Source organism: Macaca nemestrina, chromosome 7 (genome assembly GCF_043159975.1).
Source record: "Macaca nemestrina isolate mMacNem1 chromosome 7, mMacNem.hap1, whole genome shotgun sequence".
NCBI classification, from domain to species: Eukaryota; Metazoa; Chordata; class Mammalia; order Primates; family Cercopithecidae; genus Macaca; species Macaca nemestrina.
In genome coordinates, this window is record NC_092131.1 from 26,851,214 (window position 1) to 26,871,651 (window position 20,438).

At 39.1% G+C, this 20,438-nt stretch overlaps 1 protein-coding gene and 1 pseudogene across 2 annotated transcripts in view; both read right to left on the reverse strand.

The window, feature by feature from the left end:
* Positions 1–20,438, reverse strand: part of LOC105467648 (thyroid stimulating hormone receptor) — a 181,973-nt gene that overhangs the window by 96,845 nt on the left and 64,690 nt on the right. The gene's annotated exons all lie outside the window — the stretch shown is intronic.
* LOC105467647 (nicotinamide/nicotinic acid mononucleotide adenylyltransferase 1 pseudogene) lies at positions 201–1,043 on the reverse strand (annotated as a pseudogene).

The following is a 20,438-nucleotide window of genomic DNA, read 5'->3' on the forward strand; positions in this document are numbered from 1 at the left end:
CCATATGGAAAACATTCATCTTAGCAACTTCTGATAAAAAGCAAAAAAGAAAAAACCCTGATTTTAACTTACCACTGATTTTTACTAAACTTTTAATCTTTAGTTTATGCAACAGAACCACAATTTCTTTTCCCAGTTATTAACACCCAGATTGTTTCAAACCCTAAAAGGAAAGTGCAAAACATCATGCTGTAGAATTTCTATGCCTTAGCTTCTGCAGTGTTTCTCTGTAAAGGGGCCAGGATGACCCCAACATTCCTGTCTTCACTCTCGGAGCTGTACAAATTATGCTTTTTGATGTATTCTTGGACAAGATCTAGTACAGTAATGGAGGCTCTGGCCCTTTCTAAGGGCTCTCCGGATTTTTGTGGATGAGGTATCATTAGTGATCCATTCATTCACCACATGAATGTTGCTCCAGTGTTTCCGTAGCACATCAGCTTCATAGATGAATTTCTGAGCAGCATTTCCAGCTTGAGTAATGCATGAGCCCATAGTCTGCCATGATTTGGGTGATGTCTTCACTCTTCCAGAAATTGGGAACACCAAAGGACTCCAGTAAATCTGCCCCACATAGCAGCTTAACCTTTGGTGTACCTTTTGTTTTTGGCTCTAGGGATTTCTTTTGACTAGAATTTTGTCTTTGTTCAGCTCATGGAATTCCTCTTCCGTCCAGGCCTTTCTAGTGTAGGTGAGTTCTGCCGGTGATCAAAGTTACTAGCCTCCAGTTTATCTTGATTGTGTCTTAGCATCTTGACAGTCTCTGTCCACTCCTTCTGAAGACTTTTCCATGTATCAACTTCCAATGATTTGGAATTCTTGGTGGCAAGTTCTGCCATGATGACCTGCTGATGGGCAGGAATGAGTCCCTTCTTCTTGTATGCATCATCAACGGGACAGATTATGCCTTTGACAACTCTATATCTTCCTGTTCAATTCATGCAGTCCTTGGCCAGTTCAAACAACCTGAGGTGCATCTTGGTGACAGGACTGAAGGAGCCACAAGCAAGAAGAACCACTTCAGTCTTCTCTGAATTTTCCATGGTAAGAACTTGAATTTGTTGATCTAAATGGAAAACTGTGACACCTCCCTTGTTGTTTTTACAAAGGAAATTCTTTGAACCTGAAGTGCCTTGCAAGGTAGGCGATTGGAACCATTTTGACTAGTGTGTCAACAGTCTTCTCTAAGGTGAGCTAGAAAAATGGTTTCATATCCAAATTGTAACTCTTTTCCATGCTTCTGCATTTGACACCTTCCCTCAAGGCATGTCCAGATGCAGTTTTCCTCAAAGACCCTCTTGGCCTCGCTGGGAAAAATCTCAGAAAGGCTGTGGTAGGAGCAGTTGAAAGAGAAACTGCCCCCATCCATGGATGTCTCAGGCTGCTCAAGTGGAAGTTTGTTTGGTTCTTTTTAATGATATCTATCTCTTTGTTCAATTTCTTATACAGATCATAAATTATTTTCCCAATGTATTTGAAATGTCTGTGTTCTTTTGTATCTCTCTGAGTTTCCTTAAGATTCACAAATTTCTATTGCTTTGTGTTAAGTAACTGGAGAATCACTGTGCTCATTTGGTAGCGTCATGTTCCTTGTGTCCCTCTGTTGATATCTGAGCATCTCGTGGAAGAGTTGCCTCTTCCTATTTTATACAGTAGCTTCCAGAGGGAAAGACTTTCACCTGAAGATGTATCCTAGGGAGTCACTTGGGTAGAGTGCACTGGCTTCGGTTCTGGGTGAGGACAGTAGCGTAGTCTGTCTGAAGTTTCTGTAGTCAATGTCAGTGATGCCTACAAGTGTCTCTGTGACCTAGGCTGCTAGAGTTTGTGTGGCTAGTTTGCTGGTTCTGGCGCTGCTTCCCTGTGGGCAAAGTGCCAGGCTGGTTCATGCAAGGGAGCATGGGATAGATCCACTGGCTCTGTGGTTACTCTCCTGGGGGCAGGTTGCTAAACTAGTTTGCACATGAAGGGATCAAAGGCATAATACCTACTTTTAAAATCTGAAACAAGACATCCTAATGGTGTTCTAGAGTACCAAAGTGTAAATAAATAAGAAACAACATAGATTTGCCCTGAAAATATATTTAGTTCTTCAAGTTAAAGCCTCATGTTTTTTCCTAAATCTTAAATAATAATTCCTAGACAATACATAATATTTTTTTTACCATGCCTCAAATTATTGTTCAATTAAAAATACGTTTTTCCATAAACTTCTTTATCAAAATATAAACAAAGATACTCAGTCAGAGCCTAGGGTCACTCTGTCTCCTAGGTGTGTAGTTCCTTCAAATGTATGACTGTAGGTTCACAAACTGGATTATGATTTCATGCCAAGAGTAGGATGGTAGCATGGAAGAAACCCATGTTCTTCTAAGCATAATGCTATGTATGTCACCAACAGGCCAGCTTTCCTTCTCCCCTTCCCCCGATGCAAAAGGGTGAACAGATTTATAAGAACTAGGGTTTATGCAGGTCATCAAGGGATACCCAAACCTTAGAGATTTCCTGATTATTTTATTAATTGAGGCAGCCAGTCAGAGCATGCTAGTTCCCATTATACCTCAACTTTTACAGAGAGATCTAAAGTCTTATCATGTTGTGATTTTATATGTAAAAGGCATTAAAACATGGTATATGCCCTGGCAAACCCCCATCATAATGAAAAAATGTCATGACCAAAAAGGAATATTTGCTCCATGTGTGCTATATTCAGAATGAATTTCCTACTGACAATCTTGTTGATTAAAATAAAAATAAAGCCACATAGACATTTTCTCCTGACAATCCTCTCAATTAAAAAAATAATAAAAATGAAACCACGTGATTTTCCAGTTTGAATGAAAAAGACTAAGTGGATGAGAAATGCATCTGTATCTGGGAGATCATACTCAATTCCATTCAGCATTATCAAAAACACTCTTCAGTGAAGTCTATCTGATTTAGAAAAGTTTGTTTCACAAAATGAAATACTATTGGTAAGAGAATTTAATTAGCATTTATTTCCCTGCCTGATTTTTAAAAGGTGCTTGTATTTGTCTTAATTCATTGAAAGAGAGAGAAAAGGATTAATACTCAAATATTTCATCCCATATAATAATTCAAGTAGAATTTACTTTAAAATTCAAGGCCAAACTTCAGATTTTTAAAGAAAATCTATTTTGATGTGATAACCTGGAGCTCAATCCTTGAGGTAAAAAATGGATTTCACCAAAAGCAATACAATTTTTGCTTGAAATTCAGTGAAGGATCAGTTTTCTGTGGTCTTTTAGCCAAGAGACAAGGGGAAAAAAATGAACTCGGTTCATTTCTTAAATTCTGATTTAGTGTCAGAGAGCAGGCAATTGAAAGTTCTTTGTGAAAGTGATTTCTTTGTTTTCCCTAAGAGCTCTTGCATGTTCATACTGGAACACTGGTGACCTTGTTTATACCAACGTTGTATCAGTCACCATCAACTGTCTTCTGTGCTACAATAAATATGCTCCAGTACTTGTAGGTCCAAAGTTTCTAGGGCCTATCAACACAATTTCTTAAACATCAAGAGCCTGGTAGTTATGGCAAAAGAGGTTTTGTGCAGAACTCTCACTGAACCCAGCACAATTCCTAGCACATCCATCCCATACTGTAGTTCAAAGTGCAGTGTTAAGTAATTACAGAATATAAATTATTTTGAGGCAGTTCTAGTGAATTATTTTTAGAGTGCTGAGGTTTAGAAATTCCAGACGTTGTTGTACAGTCTCAACAAACTATGTAATAGACAACTGGCAAGGATGCAGAATCCATGGGTATATATTTTTTTAAGAAAGGTCAAGTTATTCTTTCACCCTCTTTTCTTTAGAAAAAATGTCAAATGCTTTGATTAACTGATAGGTTACCAGGTAGTCTGAAGAACAGTTTCCAAGAATGGCCCACATTCCTTTCTACCACATAGTACAGAAAATTTTTATTTCTATAAAGTAAGCATAAAGATTTAGGCTGATTTGAGTTTTTTTCTCGTTAACACATTTTAAAACTGAAAATCAAGTCACATATATTTTTACTTATTTTCTCTCCATCATAAATAAACTGCTCAGGGTGCAGATACAGAACTGTAACAATCCAAATCAGGATAGCTCTCTTTTTGCTCCCCTTCCACATCTCCCTCTTTTCTCCCTTTCTCCCTTTGCTATCATGCTATATGATCTGAACTCCTAGGGTATGAAATATAGATGAGAAACTAATATATATAACCCTCAAAAGTAAATCATAGAACAGTTTTATAACACTGAGTTAAATAAGATGAAGAAGGGAAAATATGTCCTTATAATTAAAAAAAAACCCTGACGATACCTATGGCTGAAATAAGGAATACCTTCTCAAAGATTTGGAACTAAGATTTACATGGGAAAAGGGAGTGAAATAACTCTGGGGAAATCACGATGGCCTTTATTATGGTTTTTCATTCCTTCAAAGTTTACAAAATGATTCATATTTTCTATTTCTTCATGTGTCAGTTTTGGTAAATTGTTTTTTATAGGAATTTATCCATTTTATTAAAAATTTCAAATTTAGAGACATAAAGTTAATATCTTTAAATAATATAATTTTAAAATATCTATAGACTCTGTGATAATAGACTCCTTTTTAATTTATGATTCTTCATTTACTTGATCAACCTTACCAATGGTTTATCAATTTTATTAGTCTTTTCAAATAATCCATTTGGCGGTTCCAAGATGGCCAAATAGGAACAGCTCCAGTCTATAGCTCCCAGTGTGAGCAACACAGAAGACGGTGATTTCTGCATTTCCAACTGAGGTACTGGGTTCATCTCACCGGGGCTTGTCAGACAGTGGGTGCAGGACGGTGGGTGCAGCCCACCGAGCATGAACCGAAGCAGGGTGAGGCATCAACTCACCCGGGAAGCTCAAGGGGTCAGGGAATTCCCTTTCCTAGCCAAGGGAAGCTGTGACGGACAGCACTTGGAAAACTGGGTCACTCCCACGCTAATACTGTGCTTTTCCAATGGTCTTAGCAAACAGGACACCAGGAGATTATATCCTGCATCTGGCTCGGAGGGTCCCATGCCAATGGAGCATTGCTCATTGCTAGCACAGCAGTCTGAGATCGAACTGCAAGGCAGTAGCCAGGCTGGGGGAGGGGCATCTGCCATTGCTGAGGCTTGAGTAGGTAAATAAAGCAGCAGGGAAGCTTGAACTGGGTGGAGCCCACCACAGCTCAAGGAGGCCTACCTGCCTCTGTAGACTCTACCTCTGGGGGCAGGGCATAGCTGAACAAAAGGCAGCAGAAACCTCTGTAGACTTAAATGTCCTTGTCTGACAGCTTTGAAGAGAGTAGTGGTTCTCCCAGCACGTAGTTTGAGATCCGAGAACAGACAGACTGCCTCCTTAAGTGGGTCCCTGATCCCCAAGTAGCCTAACTGGAAGGCACCCCCAGTAGGGACAGACTGACACCTCACATGGCCAGGTAACCCTCTGAGATGAAGCTCCCAGAGGAATGATCAGGCAGCCACATTTGCTGTTCAGCAATATTCGCTGTTCTGCTGCCTCCTCTGCTGATACCCAGGCAAACAGGGTCTGGAGTGGACCTAAAGCAAACTCCAACAGACCTGCAGCTGAGGGTCCTGACTATTAGAAGGAAAACTAACCAACAGAAAGGACATCCACACCAAAACCCCATCTGTACGTCACCACCATCAAAGACCAAAGGTAGATAAAAGACAAAGATGGGGAAAAAACAGAGCAGAAAAGCTGAAAATTCTAAAAATCAGAGTGCCTCTCCCCCTCCAAAGGAACGCAACTCCTTGCCAGCAATGGAACAAACCTGGATGGAGAATGACTTTGATGAGTTGAGAGAAGAAGACTTCAGACGATCAAACTTCTCCAAGCTAAAGGAGGAAGTTTGAACCCCTTGCATAAATGACCTGATGGAGCTGAAAACCATGGCACGAGAAGTACGTGACGAATGCACAAGCTTCAGTAGCCATTTAGATCAACTGGAAGAAAGGTATCAGTGATTGAAGATCAAATGAATGAAATGAAGCGAGAAGTTTAGAGAAAAAAGAGTAAAAAGAAATGAACAAAGCCTCCAAGAAATATGGGACTATGTGAAAAGACCAAATATACGTCTGATTGGTGAACCTGAAAGTGACAGGGAGAATGGAACCACGTTGGAAAACACCCTGCAGGATATTATCCAGGAGAACTTCCCCAACCTAGCAAGGCAGGCCAACAATCAAATTCAGGAAATACAGAGAGCAACACAAAGATACTCCTCAAGAAGAGCAACTCCAAGACACATAATTGTCAGATTCACCAAAGTTGAAATGAAGGAAAAAATGTTTAGGGCAGCCAGAGAGAAAGGTCGGGTTACCCACAAAGGGAAGCCCATTAGACTAACAGTGGATCTCTTGGCAGAAACTCTACAAGCCAGAAAAGAGTGGGGGCCAATATTCAACATTCTTAAAGAAAAGAATTTTCAACCCAGAATTTTATATCCAGCCAAACTAAGCTTCATAAGTGAAGGAGAAATACAATCCTTTACAGACAAGCAAATGCTGAGAGATTTTGTCACCACAAGTCCTGCCCTACAACAGTTCCTGAAGGAAGCACTAAACATGGAAAGGAACAACTGATACCAGACACTGCAAAAACATGCCAGATTGTAAAGACCATTGATGCTAGGAAGAAACTGCATCAACTAATGAGTGAAATAACCAGCTAATATCAAAATGACAGGATTAAATTCACACATAGCAATAATAACCTTAAATATAAATGGGCTGAATGCTCCAATTAAAAGACACAGACTGGCAAATTGGATAAAGAGTCAAGACCCATCAGTGTGCTGTATTCAGGAGACCCATCTCATGTGCAGAGACACACATAGGCTCAAAATAAAGGGATGGAGGAAGATCTACCAAGCAAATGGAAAAAAAAAGAAGGCAGGGTTTGCAATCCTAGTCTCTGTTAAAACAGACTTTAAACCAACAAAGATCAGAAGAGACAAAGAAGGCCATTACGTAATGGTAGAGGGATCAATTCAATAAGAAGAGCTAACTATCCTAAATATATATGCACCCAATACAGGAGCACCCAGATTCATAAAGCAAGTCCTTAGAGACTTACAAAGAGACTTAGACTCCCACACAATAATAATGAGAGTCTTTAACACCCCACTGTCAACATTAGACAGATCAATGACACAGAAAGTTAAAAAAGACATCCAGGAATTGAACTTCTCTCTGCACCAAGCAGAACTAATAGACTTCTGCAGAACTCTCCATCCCAAACCAACAGAATATACATTCTTCTCAGCACCACGTTGCACTTATTCCAAAACTGACCACATAGTTGGAAGTAAAGCACTCTTCAGCAAATGTAAAAGAACAGAAAGTATAACAAACTGTCTCTCAGACCACAGTGCAATCAAACTAGAACTCAGGATTAAGAAACTCACTCAAAACCACTCAACTACATGGAAACTGAACAACCTGCTCCTGAATGACTATTGGGTACATAACGAAATGAAGGCAGAAATAAAGATGTTGTTTGAAACCAATGAGAACAAAGACACAACGTACCAGAATCTCTGGGACACATTTAAAGCAGTGTGTAGAGGGAAATTTATAGCACTAAATGCCCACAAGAGAAAGGAGGAAATATCTAAAAGTGACACCCTAACATCACAATTAGAAGAACTAGAGAAGCAAGAGCAAACACATTCAAAGCCAGCAGAAGGCAAGAAATAACTAAGATCAGAGCAGAACTGAAGGAGATAGAGACACAAAAAACCCTTCAAAAAATCAATGAATCCAGGAGCTGGTTTTTTGAAAAGATCAACAAAATTGATAGACTGCTGGCAAGATGAATAAAGAAGAAAAGAGAGAAGAATCAAATAGACTCAATAAAAAATGATAAAAGGGATATTACCACCGATCCCACAGAAATACAAACTATCATCAGAGAATACTGTAAACACCTCCATGCAAATAAGCTAGAAAATCTAGAGAAATGGATAAATTCCTGGACACATACACCCTCCCAAGACTAAACCAGGAAGAAGTTGAATCCCTGAACAGACCAATAATAGGCTCTGAAATTGAGATAATAATTAATAGTCTACCAACCAAAAAAAGTCTGGGACCAGACGGATTCAGTCAAATTCTACCAGAGGTACAAGGAGGCGCTGGTACCATTCCTTCTGAAACTATTCCAATCAATAGATAAAGAGGGAATCCTCCCTAACTCATTTTATGAGGCCAGCATCATCCTGATACCAAGGCCTGGCAGAGACACAACAAAAAAAGAGAATTTTAGACCAATATCCCTGATGAACATCGATGCAAAAATCCTCAATAAAATACTGGCAAACCGAATCCAGTAGCACATCAAAAAACTTATCCACCATGATCAAGTCGGCTTCATCCCTGGGATGCAAGGCTGGTTCATCATACACAAATCAATCAATGTAATCCATCATATAAACAGAACCAAAGAGAAAACCCACATGATTATCTCAATAGATGCAGAAAAGACCTTTGACAAAATTCAACAGCCCTTCGTGCTAAAAACTCTCAATAAATTCGGTATTGATGGAACGTATCTCAAAATAATAGAGCTATTTATGATAAACCCACAGCCAATATCATACTGAATGGGCAAAAACTGGAAGCATTCCCTTTGAAAACTGGCACAAGACAGAGATGCCCTCTCTCACCACTCCTATTCAACATAGTATTGGAAGTTCTGGCCAGGGCAATCAGGCAGGAGAAAGAAATAAAGGGTATTCAGTTAGGAAAAGAGGAAGTCAAATTGTCCCTGTTTGCAGATGACATGATTGTCTATTTAGAAAACCCCATCGTCTCAGCCCCAAATCTCCTCAAGCTGATAAGCAACTTCAGCAAAGTCTCAGGATACAAAATCAATGTGCAAAAATCACAAGCATTCCTGTACACCAATAACAGACAAACAGAGAGCCAAATCATGCGTGAACTCCCATTCACGATTGCTTCAAAGAGAATAAAATACCTAGGAATCCAACTTACAGGGGATGTGAAGGACCTCTTCAAGGAGAACTACAAACCACAACTCAACGAAATAAAAGAGGACACAAACAAATGGAAGAACATTCTATGCTCATGGATAGGAAGAATCAATATCATGAAAATGGCCATACTGCCCAAGGTAATTTATAGATTCAATGCCATCTCCATTAAGCTACCAATGACTTTCTTCAAGACTTGGAAGAAACTACTTTAAAGTTCACATGGAACCAGAAAAGAGCCCTCATTGCCAAGACAATCCTAAGCCAAAAGAACAAAGGTGGAGGCATCACACTACCTGACTTCAAACTATACTACAAAGCTACAGTAACCAAAAGAGCATGGTACTGATACCAAAACAGAGATACAGATCAATGGAACTCAACACAGCCCTCAGAAATAATACCACACATCTACAACCATCTGATCTTTGACAAACCTGACAAAAACAAGAAATGGGGAAAGGATTCCATATTTAATAAATGGTGCTGGGAAAACTGGCTAGCCATATGTAGAAAGCTGAAACTGAACCCCTTCCTTATACCTTATACAAAAATTAATTCAAGATGTATTAGAGACTTAAATGTTAGACCTAAAACCACAAAAACCCTAGAGGAAAACCTAGGCAATACCATTCAGGACAGTCATGGGCAAGGACTTCATGTCTAAAACACCAAAAGCAATGGCAACAAAAGCCAAAATTGACAAATGGGATCTAATTAAACTAAAGAGCTTCTGCACAGCAAAAGAAACTACCATCAGAATGAACAGACAACCTACAGAATGGGAGAAAATTTTTGCAATCTAATCATCTGACAAAGGGCTAATATCCAGAATCTACTAAGAACTCAAACAAATTTACAAGAAAAAAACAAACAACCCCATCAAATAGTGGGCAAAGGATATGAACAGACACTTCTCAAAAGAAGACATTTATGCAGCCAACAGACATATGAAAAAATGTTCATCATCACTGGCCATCAGAAAAGTGCAAATCAAAACCACAATGAGATACCATCTCACACCAGTTAGAATGGCGATCATTAACAAGTCGGGAACAACAGGTGCTGGAGAGGATGTGGAGAAATAGGAATGCTTCTACACTGTTGGTGGGACTGTAAACTAGTTCAACCATTGGAAGACAGTGTGGCGATTCCTCAAGGATCTAGAACTAGAAATACCATTTAACCCAGCCATCCCATTACTGGGTATATACCCAAAGGATTATAAATCATGCTGCTATAAAGACACATGCACGTGTATGTTTCTTGCGGCACTATTCACAATAGCAAAGACTTGGAACCAACCCAAATGCCCATCAATGATAGACTGGATTAAGAAAATGTGGCACATATACACCATGGAATACTATGCAGCCATAAAAAAGGATGAGTTCTTGTCCTTTGTAGGGAGATGGATGAAGCTGGAAACCATCATTCTCAGCAAAGTATTGCAAGGACAAGAAACCAAACACCGCATGTTCTCACTCATAGGTGGGAATTGAACAATGAGAACACTTGGGCACAGGAAGGGGAACATCACACACTGGGGCCTGTTATGGGGTGGGGGGAGCGGGGAGGGATAGCATTAGGTGATATACCTAATGTAGATGATGAGTTAATGGGTGCAGCACACCAATATGGCACATGTATACATATGTAACAAACCTGCACATTGTGCACGTGTATCCTAGAACTTAAAGTATAATAATAATAAAAAAACCAAATAATCCATTTTTGGTTTAAAAAATTTTAGTTATTAAAAATTATAAAATGTCTGATAATTAATATTCTGAATCTCCTGTGCATTCATTTCTTTAACTGGTGTTTCTCTCAATTTTTTATTACATCATCTTCTCTTCTCATTTATCTGTTACTTTTTATTGTGTGCAAGATGTTGTATACAAAAAGTGTTGAAATCATTTGAAGCTAAAATTATATTTAAAATTATATTTCCTGGCTGGGAGGATTTCCATTTGCTCATGGCCGTTAGGGGCACTAGCAATCTTATATTACTATAGTCCAATTAGAGGAGCTAAGATGGTTGAATGCTAGACTTCTGTCCCAAGTCTTTTTTCCCACTACCTCTTACTACTAGATGGAGCCCTATGGGATCCCAACTCAATGTAGGGGATTTATCAAAGATCCCTTTTTCATAGATTTTTTTTCTTACTGCCTAGCCCTATAGCTCTGCCAAACCTCTGCTCAACTATTCCTTTGATTACCTCCTCCAGAATCACATTCCTAGGATTTACCTCTCTGACTTCCCCTTTTCTCCCTTTTATTTCATAATTCTTTACTATTTTGTGATTTAAAAGATTTTTTAATCCTACTTTGTTAATTTTTCTTACCAGGAGTGGTTTATCTGATATAAACCAGCATTCCTGGAAGGATAAGTTCATTATGCTTTGTTTTTAATATTTACCATTGGTCTGTGATTTCTAAGGTCAATTTTTCAGAGTATGAAAGGCTTATGATCTACTTGAGTTCCTCTAGTAATTTCTTTGTTACTTTGTAAGACGTAACTTTATGTAATATTGCAAGGTCTCTCTTCCTTTAAACAGTTTAATTTCCTACTCTGAATGATGTTTTTAGAATATGTCCAGTTACATCTTCTTGCTTTTCTTTTTGGCTACAGCATTTTGGTTAGTTATGTGCTTAATCTTAGATCAGCCTTAGTCTCAGATCAGCCTTAAACAATATATTTTAAAAATGAGAAGATCGGCACTTAAATTTCCTCACATTTTCATTTCCCTCTTGCTCCTGATTTTTGTTAGTTATATTATTTTTATAAAGGGATAACTTATTATATTTCTACTCTGTTCGGTACACCCTACTTTCCTGAAGTCATTTTAACCTTACTTTTAAATGTAAAATGACTTAATGCTCATTGCTCATCATTTATATCTTGGTTGACCTAGTTGGCTAACAGCTTTTTAAAAGCTCATGTAGATTTTTTCTCCTACATTTTGCACATTTGAAAAAGTTATTGCACAGATGGACAGAATAAACAAGCCTGGTGTGTCTGGGTATATAATTTGGGGGTCACACTTTATTTCCCTGAGAACTTGATGATTTCATTATTCCTAGCACTGAATGTAGATAAATTTGAAGCTAGCTTAATTCTTTTGCTTTTCAGATAAGATATTTATGCCCTTACCTTTTTAAGGTACTCTTGGGTTCCCTATTTTTCTTTGAAGTTCCTTAACTTTACTAGATTATGCATGGAAATTAATGAATATTTATATCTGCTGGAATATTGTGTGTCCTTTAATTCTATAGATTCAAATCTTTTATTTTAGGAGGCTTTTTGATATAACTTTGGATATTTTTGTTCTCCATTTGTTCTGTTCTTGTCTTTAAAAACAAGAATGTTGAATGTTTTACATATAATTTCTAATAAAAATCCAATGTCTTGTACCTGTTCAATTTCTTCTGTGCTCTAGATCTACAAGTTTTTCCTACTCTAGTCTTTATTCTTTTCTATTTCATTTTGCTCCGCTTTCTCAAGATGTCATGATTGTCTTGACTTATAATTTCAACATGGGCAATGTTGCTTTTCCCATCAAAGCCTTTCTTTCTTTCTTTTTTTTTTTTTTCTTTTTTGAGATGGAGTTTCACTCTTGTTGCCCAGGCTGGAGTGCAGTGGCACGATCTCAGCTCACTGCAACCTCCGCCTCCTGGGTTCAAGTGATTCTTTTGCCTCAGCCTCCTGAGTAGCTGGGATTACGGTAGCTGGGATTATGCCACCACACTTGGCTAATTTTTGTATTTTTTTAGTAGAGACGGGGTTTCACCATGTTAGCCAGGCTGGTCTCGAACTCCTGATTTCAGGTGATCCACCTGCCTCAGCCTCCCAAAATGCTGGGATTACAGGTGTGAGCCACCGTGCCCGACCCAAAGCCTTTATTTCTTTGATGCTTTTATTTTGCTCTTTTACTTCTATCCCAAGATCTATGAAATAATTTGTTTGAAAAATTTTTATTGCCTTACCTTTTTTTTTTTTTTTTAAACTTGAGACTTTATATATTAGCTTTGGAGTCCTAATTCAGAAAGGTCACCTTATTCATTAAGTTTCATGAATTCACAGATAACTTCAGTCACAAGTTTTATCTGCTCTAGGGCAATAAAAATATTTTTGGTGGTTGTCCTTTTTATGATTTTTATTTATTCTTTTGCTTTTCTTCTTTATGTAAATAGAGTAATTTCTGCATAAATCCTATGCTGATTACTTTTCGATAATGAGGGGATTTTTCTCTGGAGGTGACAGAATAATGTATGAAAATATGGAAGGGGCAGAGAGGTGCTGTGTGATAGTAGAAAGACTTTTTTTAGTTCATAGCAAGGTCTCAAATAATATGAGGATGTCTATGTTTGCATGCGTGTGCATGCACACACACAAGTATGTCGATTGTGTGGTTTAGTTGTAATCTTTCTTTACTCATCCATCCATCATACAAATATTTATTGTGCACCTCCTTTGTGCCAGGTACCGCTCTAGGTTTGAAGAATATAGCAACAGATAAATCAGAAAAAAAGTTTCTGCGTCCGTGGAGTTTACATTCAATGGGGGCTAAAAATTGACAGCTTCAAGCTGCTTATCATTCAGTTCCTCATCTGGTCTTCCAAACAGATAGTTTCTTGCAGAGTTAGCTTGTCTGCATGTGTCTTCATTTGTCATCACATTCCCTGCATTGGAGGGGTTTCTTGTGGGGTTTCAGGAGCTCCCTAAGGTCATCCATCTCATTCTATCATGTCTTACCCCTTGATGTGTATCGCCTACTTCAAAGACCTCTGCACTGTCATCCTTTGAGCTCCAGTAACCATCTTCTGTCAGTTTCTTGCCTCTCTCTCTGGTCCAGATTCACTATACTTGCCAGCCTTTCTTCATATATATTACAGTTGAAGTTAATGAAGAGTTTCTAATCATTACAAATGGGAGTGTGTATTGCTAAATTTCCTTGTTGCTTTTGGCTTTTTTCCAGAAAGCAGTTTAGGGATCAAAATGTCTTTAGTATCCTGAAACGAAATATTTCATCCTTTCACTTTCAAAGTGAGGGAACTCAAGCCTAGGAGGTTCAGTGATTTGTTGAACGTCTCACATATAATCTTTAATAAAAATTTCATCCTAGAACCGAAGTTTCTGGGCTCCCAGTTTAATGTATTGTCTATTATATTTTATTTTTATGTGAAAGATACATCAATATCAAGGAAACAAATCAATATTATAGATTTAGTCATAGAAACAGCTTCAGATTTGTCCAAAGCCAACTTCCCATCTCTTCTCATGTTAAAAAAAAAAAAAACATAACTACGTATTTATACTGATTTATCCATTGGAATAATTAGAGTTCAAGTCTACCTTTGAATTGCAAGCTTAGTTATACATAATTTTAAAAAATAAGCATATTGAAACCCTTTTTGGAGATTTGCAACAATTTTAAAAAACTTGCAGTTGAGCTATATGGCCTGGAAATGTTTTTAAAAATTAAGAAAAAACTAGGTAGATACTAGTCTATTTTATCCTTTATTATGATGAAATACATACAAATCTATTATAAAAAGTTAAAATTTATCAAAACTTTCAAACGCAAATACAGACTGCACATGTGCCATTCACAGTCAAGAGAAATGTGAGCAAACATAAAGTATTAAATCATTACTGCATACAATTAACTGTAGTACATACTGTACTGCAAAAATTTCATAGCCACCTCCTATTGCTATTGTGCTAAGCTCAGGCGCTGCAAGTATCTGCTTAAAATTTCATGTCACTAATTATCTCTGTATAAGCCGTTTGTGTCTCCAGTAAATTCCATATTACAGTAAAAAGTGACCTGTCACGGTTCTCACGTATTTTTCGTTGTATTTAGTGCAACACTCTAAACCTTGAATAACACCATGGAATCTATACAAAGTCCCATTAGTGTTGCCGAAAGTGCTCCAAGAAGCGAGAAAAATCATGACAAGAAAAAGTTTAACTGCTTAATATTTACCACAGATTGAGGTCTGCAGCTGGGATTGCCTGCCATTTCAAGATGAATGAATCTAGTGTAAGGTGCATTGTTAAAAAAGAAAGAAAATTCATGAGGCTGTCACTACAGCTACACCAGCAGGCATAAAAACTTATACTTTTTGCAAAATACCTTTTCATCTCATACTGAAAATGGAGCTTTTCATCTCATATTGAAAATGGAGCTTTTATGTGGGTGCAGAATTGCTATAAGAAGGCACACCTGGCTAGGTGCAGTGGCCCAAGCCTGTAATCCCAGCACTTGGGAGGCTGAGGCGGGTGGATCACAAGGTCAGGAGATCGAGACCATCCTGGCCAAAATGGTGAAACCCTGTCTCTACTAAAATACAAAAAATTAGCCAGGCATGGTGGCGTGCACCTGTAGTCCCAGCTACTCCGGAGGCTGAGGCAGAAAAATCACTTGACCTGGAAGGTGGAGGTTGCAGTGAGCCAAGATCGCGCTACTGCACTCCAGCCTGGTGACAGAGCAAGACTCCATCTCAAAAAACAAACAAACAAAAACAAACAAACAAAAAAAAACAAAGAAAGGCATGCCTAAAGACTCTATTATTATTTGAAGAAAATCAAGTCATATAACAAAGCAAAAGGAAGGTAAAGGAACTAAAGCTGGAGAATTTAATGCCAGCAAAAGATGGTGTGATAGTTTTAGAAAGATGTTTGGTTTTAGAAATTTGACGATAACAGGAGAATCAGCTTTTGCCAACCAAGGGGCAGCAGATGAGTTCCCAGGCACCATTAAGAAAATCACTGAGAAGAATATCTGCCTAAATAGATTTTAATTCTTTTAAATTTTGGGGGTTACATAGTAGGTGTACTAAATAGGTTTTTAATGCAAATAAAGGTACCCTATTCTGAAAAAAAAAAATGCCATGAAGGACATTTATTAGTAAGAAAAAGAAGTGAGCACCAGGATTTAAGGCAGGAAGAGATGGGCTACCGCTACTGTTTTGTGCAAATGCAGTTCAGTTTATGATAAGGACTGCCCTTATCTATAAAGCAGCTAACCCCTGAGCCTTGAAGGGAAAAGTTAAACACTACCTTGCCAATCTTTTGGCTTTACAAGCAGGACTGTGCAATGAGAACCCTTTTTCTGGATTGATTCCATTTATGCTTTGTCCCTCAACTCAGGAGTTACCTTGCCAGTAAGGGACTGCCATTTAAGGTTCTTTTGATATTGAACAATGCCCCTGGCCACCCAGAACTCCATGAGTTCAACACTGAAGGTGCTGAAGTGGTCTACTTGCCCCCAAACAAATTTATCTTTGGCTGTGTCCCCACCTAAATTTATCTTGAATTCCCATGTGCTGTGGGAGGGACTCAGTAGGAGGTAATTGAATCATGGGGGCAGGTCTTTCCCCTTATCTCAAACCAGTAGGCTTGAGACCCCCAAAGGGCTGATGTTTAGTTTTATCTGTCGGAAGACAGATAAAGACTGATGTCTCAGATCAAGCAGTCAGGCAGGAAGAGTTTTCCTTTCCATTTGTAGCCTATTCAGGTCAATCGGCTTTACTCAGTATCTTAGTCCACTGGGTTGCTGTAACAGAACATGTTAAACTGCGTAATTGACGGACAACAGAAATGTATTTCTCACCTTCTAGAAACTGGGAAGCCTAAGATCAAGGCACCAAGAGATCGCCACATGCACACAGCAAATTGAGTGTCTGGTGGGGACTTGCTCTTTGGTGCCTTCTAGCTGTGTCCTTAGGTGGCAGAAGGTGCACATAGACTTCTTGGGCTCTTTTCTAAGGGCAGTGATCTCCTTAATAACCTCATTAATGAGGGCTCCACCCTCATGACCCAATCACCTCCCAAACGTCCCACATCTTTTTTTTTTTTCTCTTTTGAGATGGAGTCTTGCTCTGTTGCCCAGGCTGGAGTGAAGTGGTGCGATCTTGGCTCCCTGCAACCTCTGCCTCCAGGGTTCAAGTGATTCTTGTGCCCCAGCCTCCCGAGTAGCTGGGACTACAGGTGTGCACCACCATGCCCGGCTAATTTTTGTATTTTTAGTAGAGATGGGGTTTCACCATGTTGGCCAGGATGGTCTCGATCTCCTGACCTCGTAATCTGCCTGCCTCGGCCTCCCAAGTGCTGGTATTACAAGCCTGAGCCACCGTGCCTGGCCCCAAATGCCCCACATCTTAATACCCTCATATTAAGGGTTAGTTTCAATATATGAATTTTGGGGAGAGGAGGACACAAACGTTCAAATCACAGCACTCAGTCTGCTGATGCAAATGTTAATTTCATCGAAGACACCTCCTCAACCACATCCAGAAAACTCTTTGACCAAATATCTGGAAACCCTGTGGCACACAACACAAGTTGACACATACAATTATCATGCCCACAGTAATTACTGTAATTTTTGTTTTGTTTTGTTTTTGTTTTTGAGACAGAGTCTCACTCTGTCGCCCAGGCTGGAGTGCAGTGGTGTGATCTAGGCTCACTGCAAGCTCCGCCTCCTGGTTTCACGCCATTCTCCTGCCTCAGTCTCCTGAGTAGCTGGGACTACAGGCACCTGCCACCACGCCTGGCTAATTTTTTTTTTTTTTTTTTTTTTTTTGGTATTTTTAGTGGAGATGGGGTTTCACCGTGTTAGCCAGGATGGTTTTGATCTCCTGACCTCGTGATCCGCCTGCCTCGGCCTCCCAAAGTGCTGGGATTACAGGCTTGAGCCACCACGCCTGGCCAATTACTGTAATTTTTAAGCCTACTTTCAGGTCCATGCTACTTTCAATGCCATGTGTCAGCTATTGAGTAATGTCAGTTGTTGATAACTGAGATTGTAAACTCAGAAAAGAACAAAGGTAGGTCAGCACTGAAAGTGCAGCCACATATTTACTGATGCTGTTACCTATAACATTTATTTTTTATCGTGACTCAGATCATACATTTTACATATTTAAAAGTGTGCTGAGTGGTTTCAATAAGCTGTAAGAACTATAATAAAACGAAAGAATTAGAATTGATCCAAAACATTTTAAATTTATACATTTCTTTCCAGAGTGGTAAAACAATAAATGTAATTAAACAATGTCCATTGAATATAAGGTAGAATCAGGGTCTCAGTATCTAACAACAAACCTACCATGCAACATAATTTCCTTAGGGGCAAAAGAACAAGATTTACATCACCTTACTCTCCTTCTTTCCCTGCTTACTGTCCACTCTTCTCTTTCTTACGCCTTTCCTTTCTCCCTTTCCCTAATACAAGCAGTAGATTTGGGGAAAACAAATATGGAACAAACCCAGAATCTTTTTCCCCCTTATCCTAGTGAAGAAGACAAGCAGGTAAAACATCTAACCAGTGTAAGATGGTGGGATGAATTTTCAGTGCAATAGTAATTAATTAGGGTGATAGTAGACTTTACAGGGGAGGAAACACTTAAGCGGAACCTCAGTGGTTGCTCAGGGACTCATCAGCCAAAGGGAACATTCTAGAGCAGTGGTTTCCAACCTTTTTGGTACCAGGGACCAGTTTCATGGAAGACAATTTTTCCACAGACTGGCAGGGTTGAGGCGATGGTTCTGGGATCATTCAAGCATGTTACATTTATTGTGCATGTTATTTCTATTATTATTACATGGTAACATATAATGAAATAATTATGCAACTCACGATAATGTGGAGTCAGTGGGAGCTCCGAGCTTGCTTTCCTGCAACTAGATGGTCCCATCTGTGGGTGATGGGAGACAGTGACACCTGAAGTGTGTTGCTTAAGTCCACTCTACTCTGTAATCTCATTTTGGTTGCTGTCACTGCAGAAAACCCTGCTTCACAAAGATAGGATGTTGGAAATGGAAGCAGGCTTTTCAGCGCTTTTGTGGCAATTTCAGGATATTCTGCCTTGACTTCAATCCAGAACATATGGAGATTTGAAATTGTCTGAAACATACTTTTAAGGATACCAGATGCAGCTGTACAATTGAAGTACATCAACTCACTTGCCACTATAAAGCTTGCCACCAGATACAGCTTACTTGTCACATGCCACTCACTTTCAGGGTTTTGATATGAGTCTGCAAGCAATTGATTTATTATGGTTTCTGTGCAGTCAAGCCTCTCTGCCAGTGTTAACTTGTATTTGAAGCTGCTCCTGAGTGCTAGCATCACTGCCTCAGTTCCACCTCAGATCATCAGGCATTAGATTTTCATAAGGAACACGCAATCTAGATCCCTCACATGTGCAGTTCACAATAGGGTTCACTTTCCTATGATAATCTAATGCCACTGCTGATCTGACAGGAGGCAGAGCTCAGGTGGCAACGTGAGCAATGGGGAGCAGCTGTAAATACAGATGAAGCTTCACTCGCTCACCTGCCACTCACTTCCTCTGTGTGGCCCGGTTTCTAACAGACCACGGACAGGTACTGGTTCATGGCCCCAGGGTTGGGGACCCTTGTTCTAAAGTGAATTGCTAATTCCTCACAGTCTTTTAGAGCATTTTGGCTATTTCTAGCACCTGACACACAGTAGCTGCTCATTCAGTCACTTATCCGTTCAACAATGTTTATTAAATATCTTTTATGTGCCTAAGTGTAACACACACAGAGACACATATGTTTAATAAATACATGTTATTTTGTTTTACACTGTTGGTGGGAGTGTAAATTAGTTCAATCATTGTGGAAGACAGTGTGGCAATTCCTCAAGGATCTAGAACTAGAAATACCATTTGACCCAGCCATCCCATTACTGGGTATATACCCAAAGGATTATAAATCATTCTACTATAAAGACACATGCACATGTATGTTTATTGTGGCACTGTTCACAATAGCAAAGACTTGGAACCAACCCAAATGCCCATCAATGATACACTGAATAAAGAAAATGTGGCACATATACACTATGAAATACTATACAGCCATAAAAAAGGATGAGTTCTTGTCCTTTGCAGGGACATGGATGAAGCTGGAAACCGTCATTCTCAGCAAACTAACACCAGAACAGAAAACCAAACACTGCATGTTCTCGCTTTTAAGTGGGAGTTGAACAATGAGAACACATGGACACAGGGAGGGGAATATCTCACACACCTGGGCCTGTCAGGGGTTGGGGGCTAGGGGAGGGATAGTATTAGGAGAAATACCTAATGTAGATGATGGCTTGATGGGTGCAGCAAACAGCCATGGCACATGTATAACTATGTAACAAACCTCCACATTCTGCACATGTACCTTAGAACTTAAAGAGTATATATATATACACACACACACACACATGCATACATATATATACACACACACACACACATATGTAAAAGAATTGATGATTGATAATTAGCTTGCACTAACATATCCACATTTTCGTGCCTGTTCAATCTTGCTTGTATCTTGGCAAAACTGGAGTCACCATTACTATATA